Source organism: Plectropomus leopardus, chromosome 4 (assembly GCF_008729295.1).
Source record: "Plectropomus leopardus isolate mb chromosome 4, YSFRI_Pleo_2.0, whole genome shotgun sequence".
Taxonomy (NCBI): domain Eukaryota; kingdom Metazoa; phylum Chordata; class Actinopteri; order Perciformes; family Serranidae; genus Plectropomus; species Plectropomus leopardus.
The window spans coordinates 33,066,584-33,089,601 of NC_056466.1; the positions used below are offsets into that span (position 1 = coordinate 33,066,584).

The 23,018-nt window shown below is 40.6% G+C and overlaps 1 protein-coding gene across 5 annotated transcripts in view; it reads right to left on the reverse strand.

The window, feature by feature from the left end:
• apbb2b (amyloid beta (A4) precursor protein-binding, family B, member 2b) overlaps positions 1–23,018 on the reverse strand; it is a 78,842-nt gene that overhangs the window by 54,971 nt on the left and 853 nt on the right. The window lies entirely within an intron of this gene.

The window sequence follows — 23,018 nt, forward strand, 5'->3', positions numbered from 1 at the left end:
CCATGAGTAGTGGAGAGAAAAATAATAAGCATAGTTAGAAAGGCCCATAAAATTCTACTTATCCCTGGCAGAGGGGCTGGAAAAACACCTGGAATGATTTTTGAGGAATAAAGTTGCAACAGCTGGATGAAATGTTATCCCGTCATATGGATCTTTTAGTTACTAACAGCTGACACTGACCACACAAAGAGATAATTCCATAACCCCTTAATATGATTTTCTACTTTCACTGAGTTTATTTTTTAACTGACATCAGTCCTAATCATAAATATCAAATATTTATTTGTTTACAGGATTTTAACCCTTTAAACACCAGTTTTTTGTCATGATCCCACTATGTTTTAAATAAAAAACAAACCCACAAAAAAATGAATTGTTATTAATATACTACATGTCACGTCTTTCAAATTTGAGCCTGGGATATGTCAATGGTTAGCAGCAACATTTATTGTGACAGTCCACCTATAGAAAATAGCATGTATTTTCTCCATTTACCAAATATGGTAAAAACAAAAAATGACACCATCAGGTAGAAAATAGTAAAAAATCACAAATCCAAAGCCAAAATCCCAGAATGATACCCAGAAATAATACAATGCATTGTTTATGCTTTGGCGGCTATAGGATCAAAAATGTCATGTTAAATGGCTTTAAATTGCGCATTTTTTGCACCTAACAGTATGAATGTAACAATTTTGTTGACAGTGTATTTTAGACTTATTGTAGGAGCTAAAAATTCCAAGACTAAACAAAAATACACAATCTTGCCAAAATTTATGCCATATGCATGAACAGACAAAAATGATCAAAATGAAGAATGAAAAGCGCATAAAATGCACCAAACAGTCCCTAAGGGTTAATTAACATAATTTAAAGATCTAATAAATTAAAATAACTCCATCCTGTGCACCACAGTTTAAGGATTAAAGGCAAAAGTGTGCTGATGAGTGCAAGATTATTCAGACATTGAAGCTCCTGATGATCAAACTGTCATCAGGATTTGGTAATCATGCAAATCCTCAAATGGCAACAGCAGTCAGTGTTATTGGCCATAAAACAAACTGTCTGATCAGCGCGTTGTTTTAAGTGCAGCCATTTGGAGATTTACCCTACACTAATTCCTCTCATGTGTCTGCATAATGACAGAATACACTGCAGATAGATTTTACAGAAACTTGCAGCATAAGGACTCAAACACACAAGCTTCTTCTTTCTTGTCTTTATTTTCTCTCTTTTTCTTTTTCTTTTCCTTTAATGAGCATATCATAAGCCTTGGACATTTTCATTCATTTTTTTCAGTCTTGAAGCAATACTTCCCCGCCTAAGTGTTTTCAGAAACATGTTTCAGTACACTGTTAAGTTGTAATCCGAGAGTTTGTGAACAGAGGGTGGGTGCAATATTGTTTCCTGTGTTGTGAAAAACTTAAGCTTTGAAAACACTAACATCAAACGTGATGAATCTGCCGCTGCGCAGAGGATTGTGGGTCAGAATAGCCGAAAAGCATGCTGGCTTACAAGCTACAAAATCTGACTGGATGTAGTAGAACATCCTGGTATTTTTGGAATACTGCATCTGACAAACTATGTATTAGGATGTACTGGAATTCACAGCAAGTCACCCACCAGTGGGAGCGTTTGTTGGTCTGGTGCGGTGCAGTGCATTTTGGTAGCTGTTTTCTACCTCTTGAGAAAAAGCGATTGTTGCAGTCCCTTATCTCCATTTTCTCTGGTCAAGTAGCACTTCTTATTTCAAAAGTATTGATGTCTTTCTACTAGGGGTGTGAATCTTTCAGTATCTAACGATTTGATTCGATTTCGATTCTTGGGGTCACGATTCAATTCAAAATTGATTCTCGATTCAAAATGACTTCCAATTCAAAATCGATTCCCGAATCAAAATATAGGAGGTGTGATTTCAGGATCTACTCCAGTCTGTTTTGCCAGTGGCATATTATGTTATGAAAGCAAAATGTGTCTGAAATTATGGAGGTTTTTTTTGTTGTAGAAAACCTTTCTGCCAAGTGAATCAGAAAGTGAAATATAAACATTGTAATTATTATAGTTCAAAAAATGGACACACTTTTAAAAAAAAAAGTCCCATCGTTTTTTTGCAGTTATTCTAGCCATTCTGCAAAGCAGCTCCTATTGGTGATGATGCAGAGGGCCATATTACAATCCTGACACTTCAGAGAGGGCCCTGATTGTCCTTCCTGCTCTGCCTACAGAGAACACAGTTCACATTTACATCCATATGAGGCCCTACTGCTTGTTAGACTGTCTCCTGATTTACCCTTGTCTCATTATTATTATTACAGGGGCTACCAGAGTTTATTCTAATGCACGAGGCCCTACCAATAACACAGAGGGATAGATACAGTAGGATTAGGCCGATCACAGTGCAGTTTGCTCCAGATGACGTTTGTATCCACCTATGTATGCCAAAGCGTCAGATCGTCTTCTGATTAGTGGATAAGACCGAAACAAACCTCTGACCTCTCCATGGAACCGTGGGAAACCAATATGGCGTTTAGCATCGATGCTAATGTAGTTTAATCATCAAAATATGGATAAAATATGGAAGGAAGACACCCGATATCAGATCTATCATTATGTATTTATTGAACAAGGTCCCGCAAAAACATCTGAATTCCCAGGCTGGATACTGAGGCTTCTAAAAGAGCTAAGATGCATCGGAAACATCCATCTGCACAGCACAGACTGCAGCTTTCACTGGCGAAAACAGTAAGGCGATCCAACAAACGGTCTCAAAATTATTATGACTTTTCTAAATGATAAACATTTTAGAGAATTAAGAACAGACTATATTTAGTAAATATAGTCTATAATTGATATTTAGGATTTTTGAACCGATTCTGTATCGTTAAAAACGAGAATCCAGATTCTTATGTGAATCAATTTTTTCCCCCACCCCTACTTTCTACTGCACAGATAGCCCAGTCTTTTTTTTTATTAAAAGATTATCTAGCCAGCAGTGAAATACTTCATTAAATGTCCATGAACAGACTGACCAGCACACACACAACTGACATCTGCAGAGTTTCAAGGACATCTTGTGCTGGTGTAGCTGTCTTTGACAAAAACAAGACATGTTTTCCACATGATTTGGCCCTTTACATATATTGCAACATACATGAAGGCCATAGAGCTTGGAGCAGCTGTGCTGTTTGTTATGATTCAAATGAAAAAAAAGCATTTGAAATGCAATGCATGAATTGAAAAAGAATGGCAAGAAAAGCTCTTCAAAGCCAAATATATTAAGCCAGCTACAGTACTTTGTGTGAGCTGTTGCTCTCCTGACTGTCTGAAGGAGAGTTATTGACTTATAGTTTGTCACCTTCAAAAAATAAGGCAGAAATAATGTTGTTATGTAATTAGCTTGGCTCTATATTTTTGTAGTAGGCTGCAGTTCATCAACCTCTTGCATCATCTCACAACTAAACTGAGTAAATACAGAATACAGAATAAGCCATTGTTGATCACAAGTGATGCAAGCCGCTAAAAGTAAATATTATATCAGAAATTCTAGGAAAACATCATCAAGCCCAAGGGCAACTGGAAATATCAGGCCCTGTGTCATGCAGACAGAATGTAGACATTTAAAAAGGCTTAAAGAGCAAAAAACAACCAACATGCATACTGTTTGTCTTAGAAACTTGCAAAAATGTCTATTTTAAATACAATAAATCTCCAGGCTTACATAACCTTGTTTTTTTTTTTTTTACAGGTTTATGTAACCACTCAAAGTTATGAATAGTGCATACTTGCATGAGTGCTGAATCACTTGACTGGTAAATCTATCCAACACACTGAAGGACACTTGATCTGTCACAACAGCAGTCTGATACAGAGCCTAGCTGCAATGATTCATCAAACTGGTTCCCAACTATTAAACTAGTTTGATAACTGATTAATCTGTTTAAGTTATTTTTCTCTGATTCCAGGTTCTTGGGGCTTTGATAGCTGACGGTCGGCTGCCAATCAATTTTGGGCCGGCGGTGACCGTCTGTCACTTTAATTTTTTGCAGTGCCCCACTACATTGGCACTAGTTGGCCTTTTTTTCTTTTTTCATACTAGTTTAGCAGATTCAGCATTGAATCTATTGTATATATTGTATCAGGGTCAGAGATAGAGCCCATCGGTGAATGAAATCATTCTGACTGGCAGTTCAGCTCAGCGCACAAAAAGAGAAACAGAAGTGAGGAAAGTAAACAAACCACCAATGTCAAGAGGGCTCAAGAACGAAATGAACGTTTTATATTATGTAAAATTGCAGGGATTCAAATCAAATCAAAACTTCTTTGTTATTTCAACAAACACAAGGGTATTGTTTTTAATGTGCTAACTAGCTACTTAGCGTCTTGAATCCAGCTTCCCTTTTTCATGACGATTACAGTCTACTGCCACCTGCTGCTATGGAGTTATTTCCTCTTACACAGGCGCAAAGTGTGTGTGTGCTACTTGCCTGTTAGCTGTTGTCTCTCTGGTGTGTCTAAGTGCAATTTTTGAGGGGTTTTCAGGGGTTCTTACTGATCTACGACAGTAAACAGAATATGGTTGGGTTGTGGACAAAACAAAACATTTGAGGAATTTCATCTCAAGCTTTGGGAAACACTTTTTCAACATTTTTTGGCATTTTAAGAACCAAACAACTCAATGATCAATTGAGAAAATAATCAACAGATGAATCGAAAATGACAATAATCATTTTTTGCAGCCCCATACTGAGCCAAAACTTACTGACATAACAGAGATACAAGATACGGTTTGTCTGGTAGCGCCAGGTGTTCCACAGACTGTAGTAAAAAAGGTAAACGATCTGAAGAGCAGCTGTATAATTTCGACCCCAAACCAGCTCTGTGTACTGAAATGCATTTTCTCTAATGGTTTAAGCAGTGGCTACAAGAGAGATATCATGTCAGAAGTCTTTAGGAATCACTGATGGTGTAAAAAGGCCTAAGTGACGGAAAAATGCACAAATGTTTAAAAAAAAAAAGGCAAATAAAAACTCACAGCGCTCAAGTATAAAACCTGCCAAGGACAGAGAGAAAGGAAGAAGGATGATGGATAAAGTGATTCAGAACACAGCTATAAAAATGCTGCATTCTAGGATTAAAATTACAAGGCATGCTTGTTTCCTTGAATCCTGCTGCAACAAGTCTGCATACCTAGGGACATGTGTGTGTTGTGTGTGAGATTGTATTCGTATAGAGGGTGTCTACGAAAAATGTATGAATCATTTCCCATAACATGTTGTTGCTGACCTGGCATTACAGGTTGGATGATTGTGGTGTGAGTAATTGGGATCTACCCTACCCTTAGTGCAAGAGTCATCACCGGTGATAAGGGTGATTTAAGGGTGATTTAAGGGTGTTCAATATCACTTTAAGTAAACAGTGGAGGAATCTGTAGTGCTTTTTACACACTGTCCCCCACTGATACCAGACATACAGATAAAGCTAATGAGCTTTTTTCAGATAACTAGTCAAGACAGTAACCTCCTTTTATCTGAGCATGTGTTTAACTTGCACTTGCATTTTTTTTTTAAGATAATTTTTTTTGCATTTTTGCCTTTATTGGACAGGGCAGATCAATAGTGTGAAATATGGAGAGAGAGAGGGGACGACATGCCGCAAAGGGCCAAGAGTGGGAATTGAACCCACGGCTGCTGCAGCAAAGACACTGCCTTCATTTATGGGGTGCCTGCTTTAGCCACTGGACGCCCTACTAATTTCTTAAGTTACTGTGGACATAACACCCTGAAATTAAAGTTTGAAAAAGTTCACCAATTTAGCATTGCATTGTTATAATATTGTGAAATTTTAGTTTAAAGGAGAAACAAGACTAGGTCAAAACATAGTATACTGATGGACCGTGAATGGACAACCACTAGTGGGCTTTTAATCTGAAACAGGAAGTGGCGACACTCTGTCACAGACATTTGCTGTTATACCCTACAGCACTGGGCCCATTGTTACAGTCTAGCTCCAAAATTCATGTAAACAGACTGGACCTGCTTTCTCTGGAGTTTTACCCACTAATCATTAAACACAACTTCAGCTCCAGTCTGTGATATATGTCCCCGCTTCACTGGTGGAGGCTGGTAGCCATCAGCTACTATAACAGCAAGTTCAGCTGTAAACTATAGCTTGCAGCAAAAACACTTGTGATATTGTAACACTTATATTCCCTTCAATTCAATAGATATCTATTTTGCATTTTCTTCTCATTACAGTAGTGGCACAGGTTCTGACATTTAACAGCTAAACAAAGCCAAAGACAGTTTATTAATCTGACAATGGCAATGTACTTTCCTATGTTGTGACTCATTTAGCAACTCCTAGTTAGCAAATTAGCTTGCTAATTCCACCATCCTATCATTCTGACACTGGTTTAAAAAAATTAGGAATACAGCAAGACAGTAATGTCAGGGTCAACGGCTTTGTTAGTGCCTACTCCTTTCAATAGAGCAACAGCCAGTGGGGAAACACATACACTTGGATCATCACTCACTTTGACCAATGGTATAGCTTGATCACTCACTCACTCACTCAGTCACTCACCCACAGAAAACACTTCCGGTTTTACATTACCCAAAATGCAACTTAACCACAGACAGTTCTGAGTCACGAGGCTGAAGCAAAGATGAGGAGCAGATGGCTCTTATCTTTCTAAATCCATATACCCAAATTTTCAAACTTCATTTCATTTTCAAAATTCTTCAAACCCAACCAAGGGTATTAATCTGCTGCATATGCAGAAATCTTCCTCAAAAACTGTAAACACACTCTGACGTATAGAATCAGTGGAGTTCATCTTTAAAGTTATCACTTTAACCTTATAGTCAATCTGTCAGTTCAAAGTGCTGAAGTTGAGCCAAAACAATACAAATGTGTCACTCTCCAAACAATAAGAGACTGCACTGAAGCTGCCATAACATTTCTTTTTCCTGCGGACAGATGTCAAATGCAAAATGTATAGTTTTTACACTTGGGTGGAGGTACAGCTCAGCAGCAAGTATGCATTTAAACTGTAACTTTCGCACATCTGGATTTGGCCTCAAATTGGACAGAGTGACAGTGAGCATAGTGCCTGTTTTGGGCCTTTGCAGCCATGCAGGGCTCCCTGCAGCTCTCTGCTGTGGAAGAGGGGGTCTAGGCATAATTACAGGGCCCCTCTGTGGGCAGGGCAGCACTGGCACTGACAACACACAGAGACAAGCACTCATTCACAAACACACACACGAGTAGTAAATATGAGGGTGAAGCTTCCACTTGTAAACAGTTAAATGCACAAGGCAAAAACTGACACACAGACAGACGACACACACTTAAGAGCAACACACACAGACAGACAGAAAAACACACACTAGGAGGGTTGGTAATAAGATCTAGGATGTGTCGCAGCATGACAGTGACCTCTGACTCCTGACCCACTGACCAGCTCACTGAGTGTATGCTGCTGCATGTTGTTAGTGCTGTGTGGTGTGAGGTATGCTGGGGGGTCTGGTTCCACCAAGAATGAAGGGAGCAGCTGCAAACACTTCTTTTTCGTTTCTACGTGTGTGCTGTGTATAACCACCAACGTTTACCAGACCCTGGACCGAGCCAGGCAGAGACAGATTGCTTTTAGATTCATACGCCAAGTGGACGCCTGCCAGCAGTTTGATCGGCCTCTCATCCCTCCTTCCTGCCCTTCCCTCTCAAGGTTTCTCGCCATTCCAGTTCCTCCGCTAATCCCACTTGACTTACCTCTTTTCCTTTATTCCATTTTCTTGCCCATTTCCTCTCCCCTTCCTCTTCCTCTCCTAGCCTCCGCCACATTCATCTTCCACCCCCTCCCCTCTTTCTTTTGTCTAAAAGAGAATTGCTGTCTTTTCTCATTAAAAGTGAAGAAGGTCTGTAAACTCTCATAAAACCACCCGTTTCTCTCCACAACCCTGATTTACGGCTGTTCCCCTTCTGTCCCCTCCCCGTCTGCCAGAGAGAAATCCCATCTGTTACCAAAAAAGACTGACAAGAAAGCAAAAAGTGTCGCAGTTAGAGGCCGCCGCCATCGAAAACAAAATGGATGGATTCGTGTCGACAAGGCAAGGCGTGCAGAATGGAAAACACAACTGGGTGTTTTTCTAACTTTTGGATCGGGATGCGAACGTGGAAGCCAGCTGTACAATAGCAGGCAGTCTTCCCAGATCTCTCATGGCTTTATTTTCATTGGCTGCAGAGCAGGGCTGGATCCTCATTTAGCTGCAAACTGTTTCCACTACAAGGCTGACAAGTAACACTGCTAACCTAAGGCGTATAGCTGCAGAGCTCTTCACATTCCAACCACTATGTCTATACAGCCTATTATATAATCCATACTCATGCACTTTGGAGAGGCTGAAACTTTTTAAAAATCCTGCTGCTACACTCCTGCCCAAACTAAAAGCAAAGCATATTTAGCTCCCTGTATTAATCAGGATTGATTTTTAAGCCCTTTTGATTGTATATACAGCTCTAAATGGTTTCGCCTGCATTGCAGACTCCCTGTTGTTTTATGTGCCTGTTTGTTCTCTCAGATCCCAAACTGCAGGCTCGTTTGATGATCAGAACCACAGTCAGAAGAAAAGTGGTGATGCTGCTATTTCAACTATGCTTCCAAACTGTAGAATTAAGAGATAATAGATAAAAACATATTAGAAAGGGACTCTCAGCAGCAGGTTTTACACAGTTTTTTTCAGTTTTCAAATAGTTGTTCAACTTGTTCTATGTACCCAATTTATTACAATATACTTTGGCTATAGGGATGCAAACATTTATCAGCCGAACATCAGCACATGAGACCACATTTGCCTTGTTGAACGCAATCAGTCTGAAAAGCAGGTTTCGAGACTAATGGCATCCAGAAAACATATTTGGGACAAATAGAGATCTTTCCCTGGATGCCTTCGGGAGGAAAGGATGCAGTAAACTCACTACTCAATGCGGCAGAGGACTCACCGTATTGTTTCCCCTGATAATGCTACATTGTGAACAACAAATCTGTGTTGAAATCAGCAGGAAGAGAGCTAGTACATGCTAGCTGTTAGGTGTTAGCAGCCAAGAATGAAACAGCTAACTGAGTTACATTATGATGCATTAGACAACAAGTAGTTTCCACCAAGCAATCTGATTGAGCCACAAGACATTTAGAATGAGCTAAAATTTTCATTACAGCAAATCCTCTTCATCACTTAAAAGTATTACTCTGCAATTTGTTAATCACTGCTCTTGAGGAAATCATGTGACATTTCAAGAAGGAGACAAGAGGCATATTTGTTTCAGTTTCTATTCTCAGCTTTTTGTAGACTTTTAACTACATTTATTAAGATATTCTTACATGAGATATGTTTATTAAGGTTATCCTGGGTAATTTGATATAAAGACTAAATATGTTGCTGCAGCTTCTCGCAAATTCATGATGAATCAAAGTGGCTAAAAACATCAATCAGCCCTGGTCAGGGCTAACAGACGGCTGGTGACTGGTCCAGTCTGGTGCACTACAGATTGGAGAATATATTGCTCCAACCTCAGTGTGGAAGAGGATGAAGCGGGGAAGAAAACAATGGCCATCTACAGATTCTGGTTCCAGAATAACAGCGGAAGGGTAGAACAGCAAGGAGGCCCAGTGTGTGTGTGTGTGTGTGTGTGTGTGTGTGTGTGTGTGTGTGTGTTCGTCTGTGTGTGCATCCTTTTATTGTCAATAACGGGAAATAACAGAGACATAGTAACACTCTGACTGAGACTGCAGCCTAAACAAACAATCTTGTGTACAGACAAACAAACATGCACACGCACACACACACACACACACACACACACACACAAACTCATGCATAGCTTGCAGAGAGAGCTCAGTGGTTTGAGCGAGAGCTCCCAGGACCATACATCGTCCTTGCAGCTAGTGTATAGCAAGTGTGAAGGACAGACAGAAATAGCTCCACTATAATTCCACTTGTATAGTTTAAAGATACGTACAGACCCTCCCTAGTTGTGTGTGTGAAATTCTGAATGTTTCAACGTACTGCATACATACAGCTAAAAGGTATCATTTTCCGCTGGCGTGGTTAGCATGGGCAGGAAAGCAAGAGACGAAATGACCACAAAAGAAAGGAAAGCAGTGAGGAATTTTCAGGGTGTGCCAAAGAATCTCAGGCATGTCTGTTTTGTTGAGTGGGTGGGTCTGGGCGACTGGGGGCGAAAAAAAAAAAAAAAAAAAGAAGCTAATTGGTCAACAAAAGAAGGAGACAAAACACACACACTTAGAGAATCAAGTTGAGTGATGACCACTTGTGGGCACATGTGTGTACATGCTGTATTCACTGACCCCTGAGCAAACTAAGGGCTGCAACAATGAAAGGGTAAATAAAATACAAACCAAGGTAAGAGTAAGCAGTCTGTACATATATACTGCGTATACTCAATTAGAAGTGTGTCACCTGTGACAGTGTACATGTACAAAGTTACTTATTCACCTAAAACAGTCTCAACACTTCCTTGAGTTTGACACAGGATGCTAAAGAGTAAAGGGGAGAGCAAAACACTGATTTTTCCAGATGAATTTAAACCAAACGGGTGTGAAGGGTTAAGTGGTTTTGCAACATACTCTGAAATCTCACCCAACACAGTCAGACTTTGAAATCCTGAAGACGTGGAAAGGAAACATTTCAGAATCGAAAGCCAGGAGACGATTTCCTGGATTTGGGAAGCTTGGGAGCGAGTGTGTTGCTACCCCTCCCCCGTTCCCAGACACCCCCGCCTCCCTCGCTCTTCCTCCCTGCTTCACCCAGCCCCTCTTTCCTGTGGGTGAGGGGAGGTCGAGGCAGGGAGGGGGAGAAAGAGTACACCATGAACACAGAGACGAGGGAAGTCCCGAGCCAGTCGTGCATCCAGCGCGACTTTGGTGTAATGAGACCACAGCTCTTTCCTGGACGCGACGTTTAAGGCAACAAGTTGTTCCAAAAGCAGAGTCAAAGAACAACAAGTACAGAAACATCGGTATTTAATTTTGACATGTCCTTGTGGTCCCTGTGTAAATATTTTTTTAAAATAATTTTTATAAAGACTATTACTGGTGATTTTCTTTTCATCTACAGTCATGAGAAATGTATTATTCACGGCCTCCGTTTCAGTTTCACTGCAGTTCAGTGAACTTTGCAGAGCAGCCACCCCACACCAAACTCTTACAACAGCCTGGGTCTCATGTTTTCAATCTAAGACTCACACTTCAATGCCTTTGATCATCACAGATGTGAAAATATCACATTTCCACACAGACAGAGAAATAAATAATGGCTGTTCTTGTCATAGCTTAGTTAGGAAATCCAAGCGTGCGACATAGCATCTCATGCTGCTGACAGCGCTGTTAGCAGAGACTCAATTTCACTGAACAGCAGAGGAAATTGCACCAGCGTCTGGCTCAAAAGTAGTTTGGCCAACTTTGAAGGTGTTAAAGCAGTGAATTGAAACAAATCGTGCTGCTCTGAATTTTTATCATCCTTCTCTAGCCCCAGGTATTCCGATGGAAAAATCTAAATTTAGCTTACATTTAACTCATTACTACCTTGGTGGCAACATATAAATAATATTCAAAAATGATCATGAGTTTCACAAATGTTGTACTTACTGACTTAAGAGCGCAGTATAACATTCAGAGCATTAGTATAGCAGTAAACCACTATTTGCTATGTAAAGATATAGTGGCGTAATGGTGTCCTGCAGAGAATGAAGTCTAACTCCCTCTGTGTGTGTTGAAATCTGAGCTTCTCTGTTTTTTGTTATGGAAGGTGGTCCAGCTGTGCGTGCATGTTAGTGTATGTGAGTCTCTGTGTTTGTATTCCACAGGCATTAGTTTCTTCCAAAGAATGTTCTACCTAGTCTAAAACACGCTGGGGAAAAAAACAGTTGTGCATCCAACTGGCTAGCTAATTACGGCCTTACCACATAACAGAGACCCATGGTGGTATGGCGGTGTCATCGTTGAAGCATAAGCTCTGGTATGTAGCTCCTTTTACACTGTCTGTCCTAGGCTGGAATGCTACAGCATTTTTCTGCCTCACTATTTCTACACAGAAAGGGAGGAAAAAGTTGTCATCTCTTTAGGCCTATAGTGGAGATAGTAACTGCACCACAACAATCTCTGTGTAAAAAGTGTGAGCAGAACGGGACAGGATGAGGTTTTTATGTGTGTGTCATTCCAGTCACACATCTTTGCTTCTGAAATGCTAAAATCACAAACTAGGGTGGCATTATGCTGCTGTTGTTAGTTTATATGTTGAAAAGAAAAGCTGACATAATGAAGGGTATCAGCTCAGGTTGCCTGGACCAGCCCATAGTTAGGCTGACATAGGTTTAACCTGCCAGGGGACTTCCTCTGATACGCTGAGCTCCTTTTCCTTCTCTCAATGCCGCCATTGGAAAATCATGCATGTCTGTTAACTGCATTGCCATTTGCAGGCTTAGTTTAGCCTCAGTAGTTTAGCTTAGCCTTACATCTGTGATAGCCATGTGGTACTCTCACTACCTGGGGCTCGCGATTACAGAGCCTGGGTCTGTTGAATTGCACTACGCTAATCCTGTTGCCTCTCGGGAGCATTCCTGCTCCCTTGTTTCCTAGTTTTCCTGGATCCTGGCTGTAACCTTGACTGTGCCTGACCGTGGTGATAGCTGTGCTGATGCTGTGACCCTGCCTTTGGTTGTGCTCGTGCTGTGGCTGTACTGATACTGTGCCCCCCGCTCGCCCTGATCGTGGTCTTGGTCCTGGTTGCGCCGATGTCGTGATCTTGCCTTTGGACACCTCCTTATCAGCATATACATGAGACTGTTATCATCTCTCTCAACATCATCATAGAGTGCAATTAATAATTTCACACCTACCGTTATTGTAATATGACATGCATCTGTTTCTATTATTGCTGTGCCTCTCTCCCCCTCTCTCTTTCTCTTTCCTTTTTTGCCATGATTGTATTTAATTTGTTATTTACGACATCTATTACTCGTCTGTCCATCCTGGAAGAGGGATCCCTCATCATCCTCTACCGCTCTTCCAGAGGTTTCTTCCATTTTTTTCCCCGTTACAGGGGTTCTTTTTCGGGAGTTTTTCCTTGGGCGATGTGAGGGTCTAAGGGCAGAGGGATGTCGTACACTGTAAAGCCCCCTGAGGCAAACCATGTTTTGTGATAATGTGATAAAATTGACTTGACTTGAATTGACTTGATCTGTTGTGGCAGTATTTTGGGGAAAGGGGCTACTGTTGTCTCTGTCAGCACTGTTGCCATTGTTAGCACTGTTCATGCTGTCAGCACCATTAGCTACCAGCATACAGCTCAGCCACCTCCATATTGAGAGCCATGTGAGGACAATCCCAGCAGAGACTCTGAGTCATAAATATCCTCTGAATCCTTCAAACTTCCAGTAGATTATGTTAGATGATTAACTTCTGACCAACACCTAACCCCTAATGACACAATTATTCACTTTAGCTGCTTGAGCTAAAATTAGCCTCAATGAATGACAGGACAGGTTGCTTCACGAAATACCTCAGGAGATGATTCAGAGCTTGCAAAGTGATCAGGTTTTTAAAAAAAATGATAGCTACTTGTCTGAAAATGATGCAATGAGATCACCTTGGTTGTCATCTAGAACAAACCTTTTCATGCCTCACAAACAAATAGTCCTCCTCCATCTTTTCAGACATCAAAATCATAGAGTGGTGTGTGCTACACAACAAACACATGCATCCACAGAGCACATAACCAGACAACAGCCGAGAGTTGCATTTTGTAATTTCACCAGCTCACTGAAGTACCACTAATTGGCTACAGCTGAGTAAATTTGCTGGAAATGTTTGTCATTTAGGTAATGGTTTCTAAACAAAGTTTTAACGTCTTAAAGCTAAGTAAGCCACTGTAGATAAAATAAGTTTTATTCAAAATAGTGACTTTCTAAAACTTTGCTTTCAAATTTCAAATCCTTCAGGCCAACACACAAACACATATTCTTTTGATGCACTGTATGAATAATATCTCTTCACTTTAGGGGTGGGCGATATATCAAATACTTGATGTATCACCGCTTGTTCCATGTGGGATATATAAAATGACATCTCTAACATCAATTATAAATTGTCACATGATTTTTGTAAGCCACCAGCATTTCGGCTCTCCATCTATTTTATGTGTGCTTCCTACAGACACACACAAAGCAGGGCTTATGCAGAGCTCCAGACTGTGACTATTTAGTCACATTTTGCTACCATGGAGCACTACTGCAATCTGCAGACACTATTAATATATGAACTGGAGAGCTGTTAGTTTGTTTCCAGCTCACAGTGAATTAATCATAACCTGTAACAGCACTGCGGTAACGGTCGAAATTTAGTGGTATTGCAAGCAGGTGAGGCGTGTCTGTATTTGTAGAGCTCCAATCACGACTATTTTGTCATATTTTGCAACCACAGAGCACCAGTGTGACCTGCAAATATTATTAATATATAAACTGGAGAGCTGTTTGTTTGTTACTCACTCACAGTGAATGAATCCTTATGGTTTAAGGCACCATTAACTGTCTGCTAACGCTAACATCCAACTGTTGACTGAAAGCTTCAAGTCCGCAGCGAAAACATCAACACTTCTGGCCTGAGACGAGCATGGTCCTTCAATATAGATGCACCATGCATCCCCCTTTGATTTGTTTAATAATTTATTTAAAAAAAAATAACAATTTTTTTTTTAATTTCATTATAAAAGTATTTAACTTTCTTGTAACTGTATTGTATTTAATGTTGTTATAACAGCAGTGTATTCAACTGTAGTATATGACAGTAGCTACTTTAACTTTGTTATAAGTACAGTTAATTCAATAACTTTGTATTTTAGTAGTAAACATTAGTTAAAAAGGACATTTAAAATATCGAGCTATATATCATGTATCGTGATATAGCCCAAATATTGCAATATTATTTTAAAGCCATATTGCCCAAACCTACTTCACTTGCTATTCATATTTTATTGTTTTGTTGTTTTATGCAATGACAATTAAGATTCTATTCTATTTTTGTATATGTTTACTATTTTTACAATCAGACTGCAAGCTCTTATTGTTTCTTTCATCCCAGTTCTCTTGACACGATTCGTAGTGATTCTGCCTCTCTTCTGCTTGATTTCAAATGTTAAAGCTCTTTTTTCAGTAGAGATGGAGGCCAGCCATGTTTATTAAAAACCCTTCTCCCTTCCTCAGTGAAAACACACAGACAGGCAGGCAGACACACACGCGCTTGCACAAAAGGCATGTCAGATCCAAGGCAAGGGCAGCAGCAGTGAAGAGACTGAGGGTCCTATATATAGCTGAGATGTGACAGGACATCCGAGAGGACAGGGACGTCTAGACACAAACGACACAGCCCTTACTCAGACTGTGTGTGTGTGTATCGCTGAGTTCAACATGGCCTTGTTATCTCACATTTCATTAGAAAGCATGTGGCAAGCTGTGCCATGTCACAAGATTGCATTGATATCACGGCTTCGTCTCATCTGATTGGCTGGAAGTTTGAACTTATTGGCCAAATGGTGTCAAAGACAGGAAGACAAAAATGAGAGGGGAGGCGAATAGGGTACCAGCATAAGAGGAGATGTGAGGAGAGAAAATGTATCAGAGAGAGAGTGACTCATCAGAAAAGGAATGTCCCGTCCCTGCCAAAGGAACCACAGACACCACTGCAATGATCGCTCCCTCTCCAATACTTTAAATCACCCCCTCCCTTACTCTCGTCGTCTCTTTCTCTTACACAATGGCCGCCTCTTTCTGCGTCCGTCTCTCTCCTTCCTGACCAATGGAGGTTATCACTGTTGTTCCCCAACATTAGCTGAGCATTCCTCTATGACGGGGCATTGGTTTTGGACAGTGATGATACAGCGAGCTGACCACGGCTGGTGGACCAGTACTGCTGGAGCAAACACACACACACACACACACACACACACACACACACACACACACACACACACACACACACACACACACACACACACACACACACACACACACACACAGGGGCCAGGACTGCCTCTCCACTTGTGTTGCCAAGTCAGTGCGAAGCCAAGAGGCAAATTCCAGCACTGTGTGGTTTATCAGAGTTACACTGTTTAATTAATTTCAATTCTTGTCTACAATAAAAGTGTTTTTTATGTTATTGCAGTTATATGAATCACTGCATCACATCCTAACCACAGCTGTTAACTTATTATTACTCCCACCACAGGATATGATGTAAACACAAGAAACTTTTCTGGTCAGGAACCCAAATAGCCACAATGACTGCGATCATGATTCAACATTCCTTTCACCTGTCATCCTGTGCATTCATCACTCAGGAACGACTTCCATACAATTCACACGCTCTGGCTTGCGGAGGCTAATTGTTCCAACAGAAGGGAGAGGGGGAAGTTGGTAGTCTGTAAAAACTGTTGAGAGGAGGCTTGCTGCAGTGTTTTATAGAAGAGGAGGGCTACCTCACCAAAAACACAGAAGATCAGCTCTGCTAACACTAACAGATTGCTATGTAATGTACGTCGTAAGTGTGTTAATATTATTAATATTTTTATTATTAAAAATGACATAGTCCTTAATATAGTAAAAACAACAAATTCCAAGGCAAAAGCTCATAATGACACCCAAAAATAATACAATCCACATTTTTATGCTTTGATGGCAGTGGGATGGAACAGTTTAAGTTTGAATGAGTTTCAGTGGTGCATTTTGTTGCACTTAACAGTATAAATGTAACAGTTTTGTTTCCACAGTGTATTTTAGACTTATTGAGGAGCTGAGCTGGAAATTCCAAGATTAAACAAAAATACACAATCCTGCCAGACTTTATGCCATATGCATGAACACAGCCAAAATGATAAAAAACTGAGGAATGAGATGTGCGTAAAACACACCAAACAGTCCAACAATTATTTAATAATTTTATAAGTAATTATTTCATTATAATACCAACACTGGCAAGACAAAAAGCTGGTGGAATATCAAAAAAGTATCCCTTTAAACTATAAGGGTTACTCACAATATCAAGTCTAACACCATACAATGACAATGGTGCTACTGTCCAGGCCATTTGCATTTAAATTTATAACATCAGTCACCTACAATACAAAAATGCATGTATTTATTGTATACCTACATTATGAACTGCCATAAAAAATGCTTGAGATCAAAAAAATATGTGGAAATGCATTGTCATCTGATCCTTTTTAACACACACACATAGCAACATATATAGCCTACATGTACTGCTGTCGAAATGTAAAACAGCCATGAAATGGCAGAAAGGCTGACCTGGCAGAAAGTTTAAATGTATGCAATAAAGCAAGCTGCAATCTGCAATTGTGCCAGGGGATTGATAATGCATTGCAAGAGACCATACTGTAATGTTTCATATGAATTATTTCTCCCAAAAAGCCTGAGCATTATGTCTGAAATACATACATTTTGATGTTGGTCGCATATTAGAGGCCTTAAATACTGCATTACTGATTTGGTGATGTTTCAAAAATTTTGACTGATCATAACATCACCACTGAATAGCTGGCTGAAATGCATCAACGTCACACACACATCTTATGAAACCTTTGAGAAAAGTGAATTCTACAAGCATGTTTGTCACAAAATCTTGAAATGAAAGCCAATCAAAGACAGGAGTAAACATGATAAAGCATTACTGCCTTTTTTTAAACAAAGAAGCAACAAGACTTGAATATATGGAACAGTATACCAGAAACACCGAAGGTATGTGTTTCAATACCATCATAAATACAGATGCTCCTCTTTCTATGACAGTCATTGTATGTAGCGCACAGTACGCACCACCAGAGCTCAGTCTCCGGTCTCAACTGTTGAAACAGGCAGATGAGTGGTACAGGGAGAAGTTACAAGGACGGTAAACAGCTGGCGGCCAGCAACAGCAGAGAGAGACTGTAGGAAAAAACTGCATGCTTTTTTACATCTAACTTGGTGAATTAAGGATTTATGTCAACCAAAGCGGAGGTGGTGATTGTTGGCATAGTGGACTTACTAACTAGATTACATTACTAGCAAGAGTAACCAAGACAGTTTGGGTGAGTTTTATTTTGTTTCCGTTGAGTTTGAAGGAAGTGTGTTTTGTGATGAGTTGACAAGGCAATTAAGTCTCGTCAGTCTTCCAAGACCAAGAAAAAATTGAATTCAAAAGGTGTCCAGCTGTATTTCTAAATAGGTCTGAGACTATTACTTTTCTTGACTTTTTGTGGGTTTCTATTGTGTATCTATTAGTCTGAATAGCTAAAAGTAGGCCTGAGTATCGCACTCATATATTCATACAGTCATACAATTAGATACTGACTAAGCTAAAAAGTAAATCTAAACATAAAAAATTGCAAAACACAGAGTTAATGCAAACCCAATCTAATATGTTCTGGTAATGATTATTGTTTTTCATCAGCAGAACATGCATAAAACATTACATCGACCAGCCACTAATCCTGTACAGCCTTACAGTAATTGCATGTGAGATGTTTTAAATAGCATAATGCATGCTTTCCAACTGCAGCAAGTATTTCACTTGGCTTACCTTCCTATTGCAGCCACTGGCTTCTTGCTCTTGCTTAAGCATTATTATGCACAGTTGCCTGCTGAGAGTTGAACATCTGTCTATCTACTTAAGTGTTCCTTGTGAATGCGGCATGGATGGACGATAAGGGAAGACTACCAAGTTCTCTTTAATGCAATCCTTGTTTTGAGACAGCGCAGCAGAAATCCTTGAACTCGCTGTAGTATGCCAATTTAAAGAGACACCTGGGGCTCTGGCCTTTACAGTCTCTTTCATCACATTCAGGCTTTCATAGTGTGTGACGACGATGTGTTTGAAAGTCAGAGAGAGTGAGAGAGGAAGGTCAGAGAGAAAGAGAGAGGCAGAAAACCCTTATGCAGCTGAACTGGGAGTGATGGGGGCATACGTGTGAATGTGCAGCGATGTGGAAAAGACAACACCAGCAACAGAAACATATAAACAAAAGAGTGGGGAAAAAAGTGTGTGTGAGCATGTGTTGTTGTGGAAAACTTGTCTGTCCTCGCCTCCTTCCACAGGTAATTTGTAGGCAGAATAACACGCATGCTGACGATCCAATCACAAGGCAGGCTTGACAGCGAGAAGACAGCCGATCAGCGAGGGCTGCCAGGAGCTGACACATTACACCGCGGCGCACACACACGCGCAAAGAAAACAATGTAAAACGGAGCGAAAAAATGCGATGAGGATCGGGCGTGGGGGTGAAAGCTGTCAAAAAAAAAAAGAAAAAGTGAGACAGACTGATAGACAGAGCGACAGATGGAAAGAGAGAGAAAGGGGGCCCATCATTCAGTTTCACACCCTACAGGATGAACGGGGCCTCTGTGCTCCTTCTCTGTTCAAACACACCTCACGGCTGTCTGCTCCCTGCAACAACAATGCACAGATACACACACACACACACACACACACACACACACACACACACACACACACTGCGGCCTGCCTGACAGTGGGCACAATAACCCTATTGAGAGGCATCGATAGGGGGCTGACAGAGAAAGCTAGTGAGATGGAGAAAAAGATTGGCAACACACACATAAATACACACAAACAAACCGCAGTCTGGTTATTATGCCAACTTGACAGCCTGGGATGCATCTACTCTCTGATGTCCTTAATTCATCATTCATCTGTCCAATCTGGTCAGACTCGACACACACACACACACACACTTACACACACACACACACACGCCAACATACACACACTAGTTTGGTCAAGGGCGGAGCAGTGGTATTGTTTCACAGGGGAAGCAGGGAGGTGATAACAGATCTCCGTACTCTTTATCTGATTGCTCACACACACACCCACGCAGAATCACACAAGCATGCACACACATGCACACTTTCACCATCTCTTTCCCATCAGCTGTTGTGCGTGACCTCGACCACACACAGACTAACAGGTTGGTGCTGCAAGGCAAGAAAGTCCCGGCACCACACACACACACACACACACACACACACACACACACACACACACACACACACTTAAAGTCTGGCCAACGTAATTACATCCAATCTGCAGAGCACTTCAGGGCAAGATGAGATATTGTGGGGTATTTTTGGGTTTCTGACAGCTTCACAAGGTGACAGCTTACATTACTGAGTTGCTATTCCTGTCCATATCCATGTAAGCTGTGTACAGTATGGGTTAATGCACGTGTGTTCTCTTTATTTTGCCTCCGTATTTAAAGCTACCGCAGCAGACGAGGGGCCATCTTGAATCTGAGGCACTTTCATAACACCAAACAAACACGAGAACAGTCTGCAGTGCTTGGCCCAAAACTCAGCCCATAAAATGCCCAAGTCACTTTTTCCATACTCAGCAACTCCAGTATAGAAACGCTTCAGAGAGAGGGAGAGTAAATAAAAAAAGGGAGAGTAATGATGTGAAAAAAGAGCTGAAAGAGAGGGGGGGGAGAATATAAACCTTAAACTTAACAGCTCAGGAGCCCCGAGCAATTAGCAATGACATCATGTTTCGACACACACTGCAGAGCGAGGCCAGGTCTGGACGAAGCCAGCGGGGCGAAGAGGCTGCAAGGATTGAGAGGGAGGGAGGCAGTGACGGAGAGAGGATGACAGTGCACCATTTCAACTCTGGTGGTACAGTTAGTGACACATTCATTCTTGTGGTTCACACTAATACTTTTAACAAACCAAGGCCGCAGTGTTATAAAATCACTACAACCACAGCTTAAAATAGCAAGTACTGTCTGTTTACCCTCAAAGTGTGTAAACTGAATCATAAAATGACATGACATTATCCCAGGTTTTATCTATAAGGCTATACTTTTGATGCTTCATGAAGAGACGTTCTAATTGCACACATGAGAAAGCAAATGCGTCAGAGCAAATGTGATGCAAAACAAATGCAAGGGAGCCAATGTCACCAGGAGGGAAAGGAGGGAGAAAGGGAGGGAGAGAAACCTCAGTGGTGCACTCCAAATACAGCAGACAGTCCTCTGCTAATTCATGTTATTGTCAACAACTTCAGTCCACACTCTAACTACACAACAGCAATCCTTATAAAAGTTAATCAGCACTCAAAATTTAACAATAATTCTTCCTTCATGCACCATCAAAGCATATCTGAACCCTATCAGTACGCTCTCAAGCTCCGGGAAACAAAACAGTAAAGTTATTCACATCGAGATTCCTTAAATCACACGATATAAACAAGCCATTAAGTGGCTCCATGTTTCTTTTATAAAACAAACAGCAGTATTATCTCAAGGGCCTGGCACAATCTACCGAGCAAGGCTGGAAACCATTAGCTAACCCGCGTCCGGCCAGCACCATGCACCAACACAAGACTTACCCCTGGGGGCTCTGCACAGCCTATAGCCCCAGACTTTTCCACGTAATATGCGCAAGTCAAGAGAATACCCTCTTTTATGCCTGTTTGTGTGACAATGAACCTCTTTATTGCTTTAATTGTTGCTCAGCACAGAGAGCTACACGGGACAAGACTTAGGATATAACCATGAGTCAGGAGCTGGAGGATCTGTGAATGGGTGCCAAAGGATAAGATCAACTGACCTGTCAGACCTCTGGTGCTGAAACCATTAGTCAGCCCATTAGTCAATTGACAGAGAATGAATGTAAAACTATTTTGTTAACTGATCGGTTGTTTAAAGGTCCAGTGTGTAGGATAACAGAGAATCTATTGACATATCAGGGCAAATAGATCTTTTAGTGCCAAGTGAAACAAATACCGAGCAGTTATTAATTGCACCACACTCTCACAGTGCCAACCGTACTGTTGTCACAGGTGGAGCAGCATAACACTAGGCACAGCAAAAGTGAAACTTAACTGTTCATTGTGCTGGGTCTTAAGGTTTGCATTCACTCACTCCACACTGTGCTTCTCATCTCACCCATTGATCTGATCAGCTCTGACCGTATACTCAAGTATCCACGGTGTGACTCAAATTGCTGCTGAGGGACATAAATTACTCCAGTGTCGCCTGCGTCGCATTCACAAAGCTGCAAAAATGTCCTTATTCAGAGACGGGGCACAAACTGACAAAAAAAAAAAAAAAAGGCCAAACACACACACAAGACTGAAAAAAGCATTAAGTGTGCTGACACCATCTATGTGTATTAGTATCTAACCACCTGAAAATAACTATCTTTGTGTTTTCATTACCTTAGAATAAGTTGTATCTACATTACAAGCGGGTCCAGTTGTTTCTACAATAGTACAGTGGCTCTATATAGGACCATTTGTGTTTTCACATTTCCAGGTCAGCCACCACAGTTCTCCTAAAGGCCTAAAGTTTCTGGTCATTGCAATCTGCAACCTCACAATTAAATGCTGATAAATTTTACACACTAGACCTTTAAGTGAATGATGTAGCAAAGCAGCAAAACATTTGCTCATTCTTGTTTGTCAAATTTTAAGGGATTTGATGATTTTCACTGTTTGCACAATACTGATAGCTATTTTTGCTCGATTATATTTTGCAACTTACTGATACTTAGTTCAGATTTAATTTCCTATTTACTATTTATTGAATTTTATATTTGTTTAGCAATGCTTTTCTACTTGCTGTTTCAGTCCTTATAATATGTTGATATAATATATATATATATCATATAATGCATGATTTGTGTCTGCATTCCTCTTTGTATTGCAGCATTTTCCCTCAGGATAAATAAAGTTTTATCTTATCCTATCCAATTTTGATATAGCAGAAGTGAAGTATCTTTAGGCTTTGTTCTGTTAGTCAGTCAAAAACAATAAACTGTACTATTTTCTCACTTATTGTAGGCTACATTAAAATGAATAGATAATGGGTAGAGGGGGTTATTAGTTGAAACCCTACAGGATTCACTAACTTATCCAGGTCCAGCTCACTGGTTAA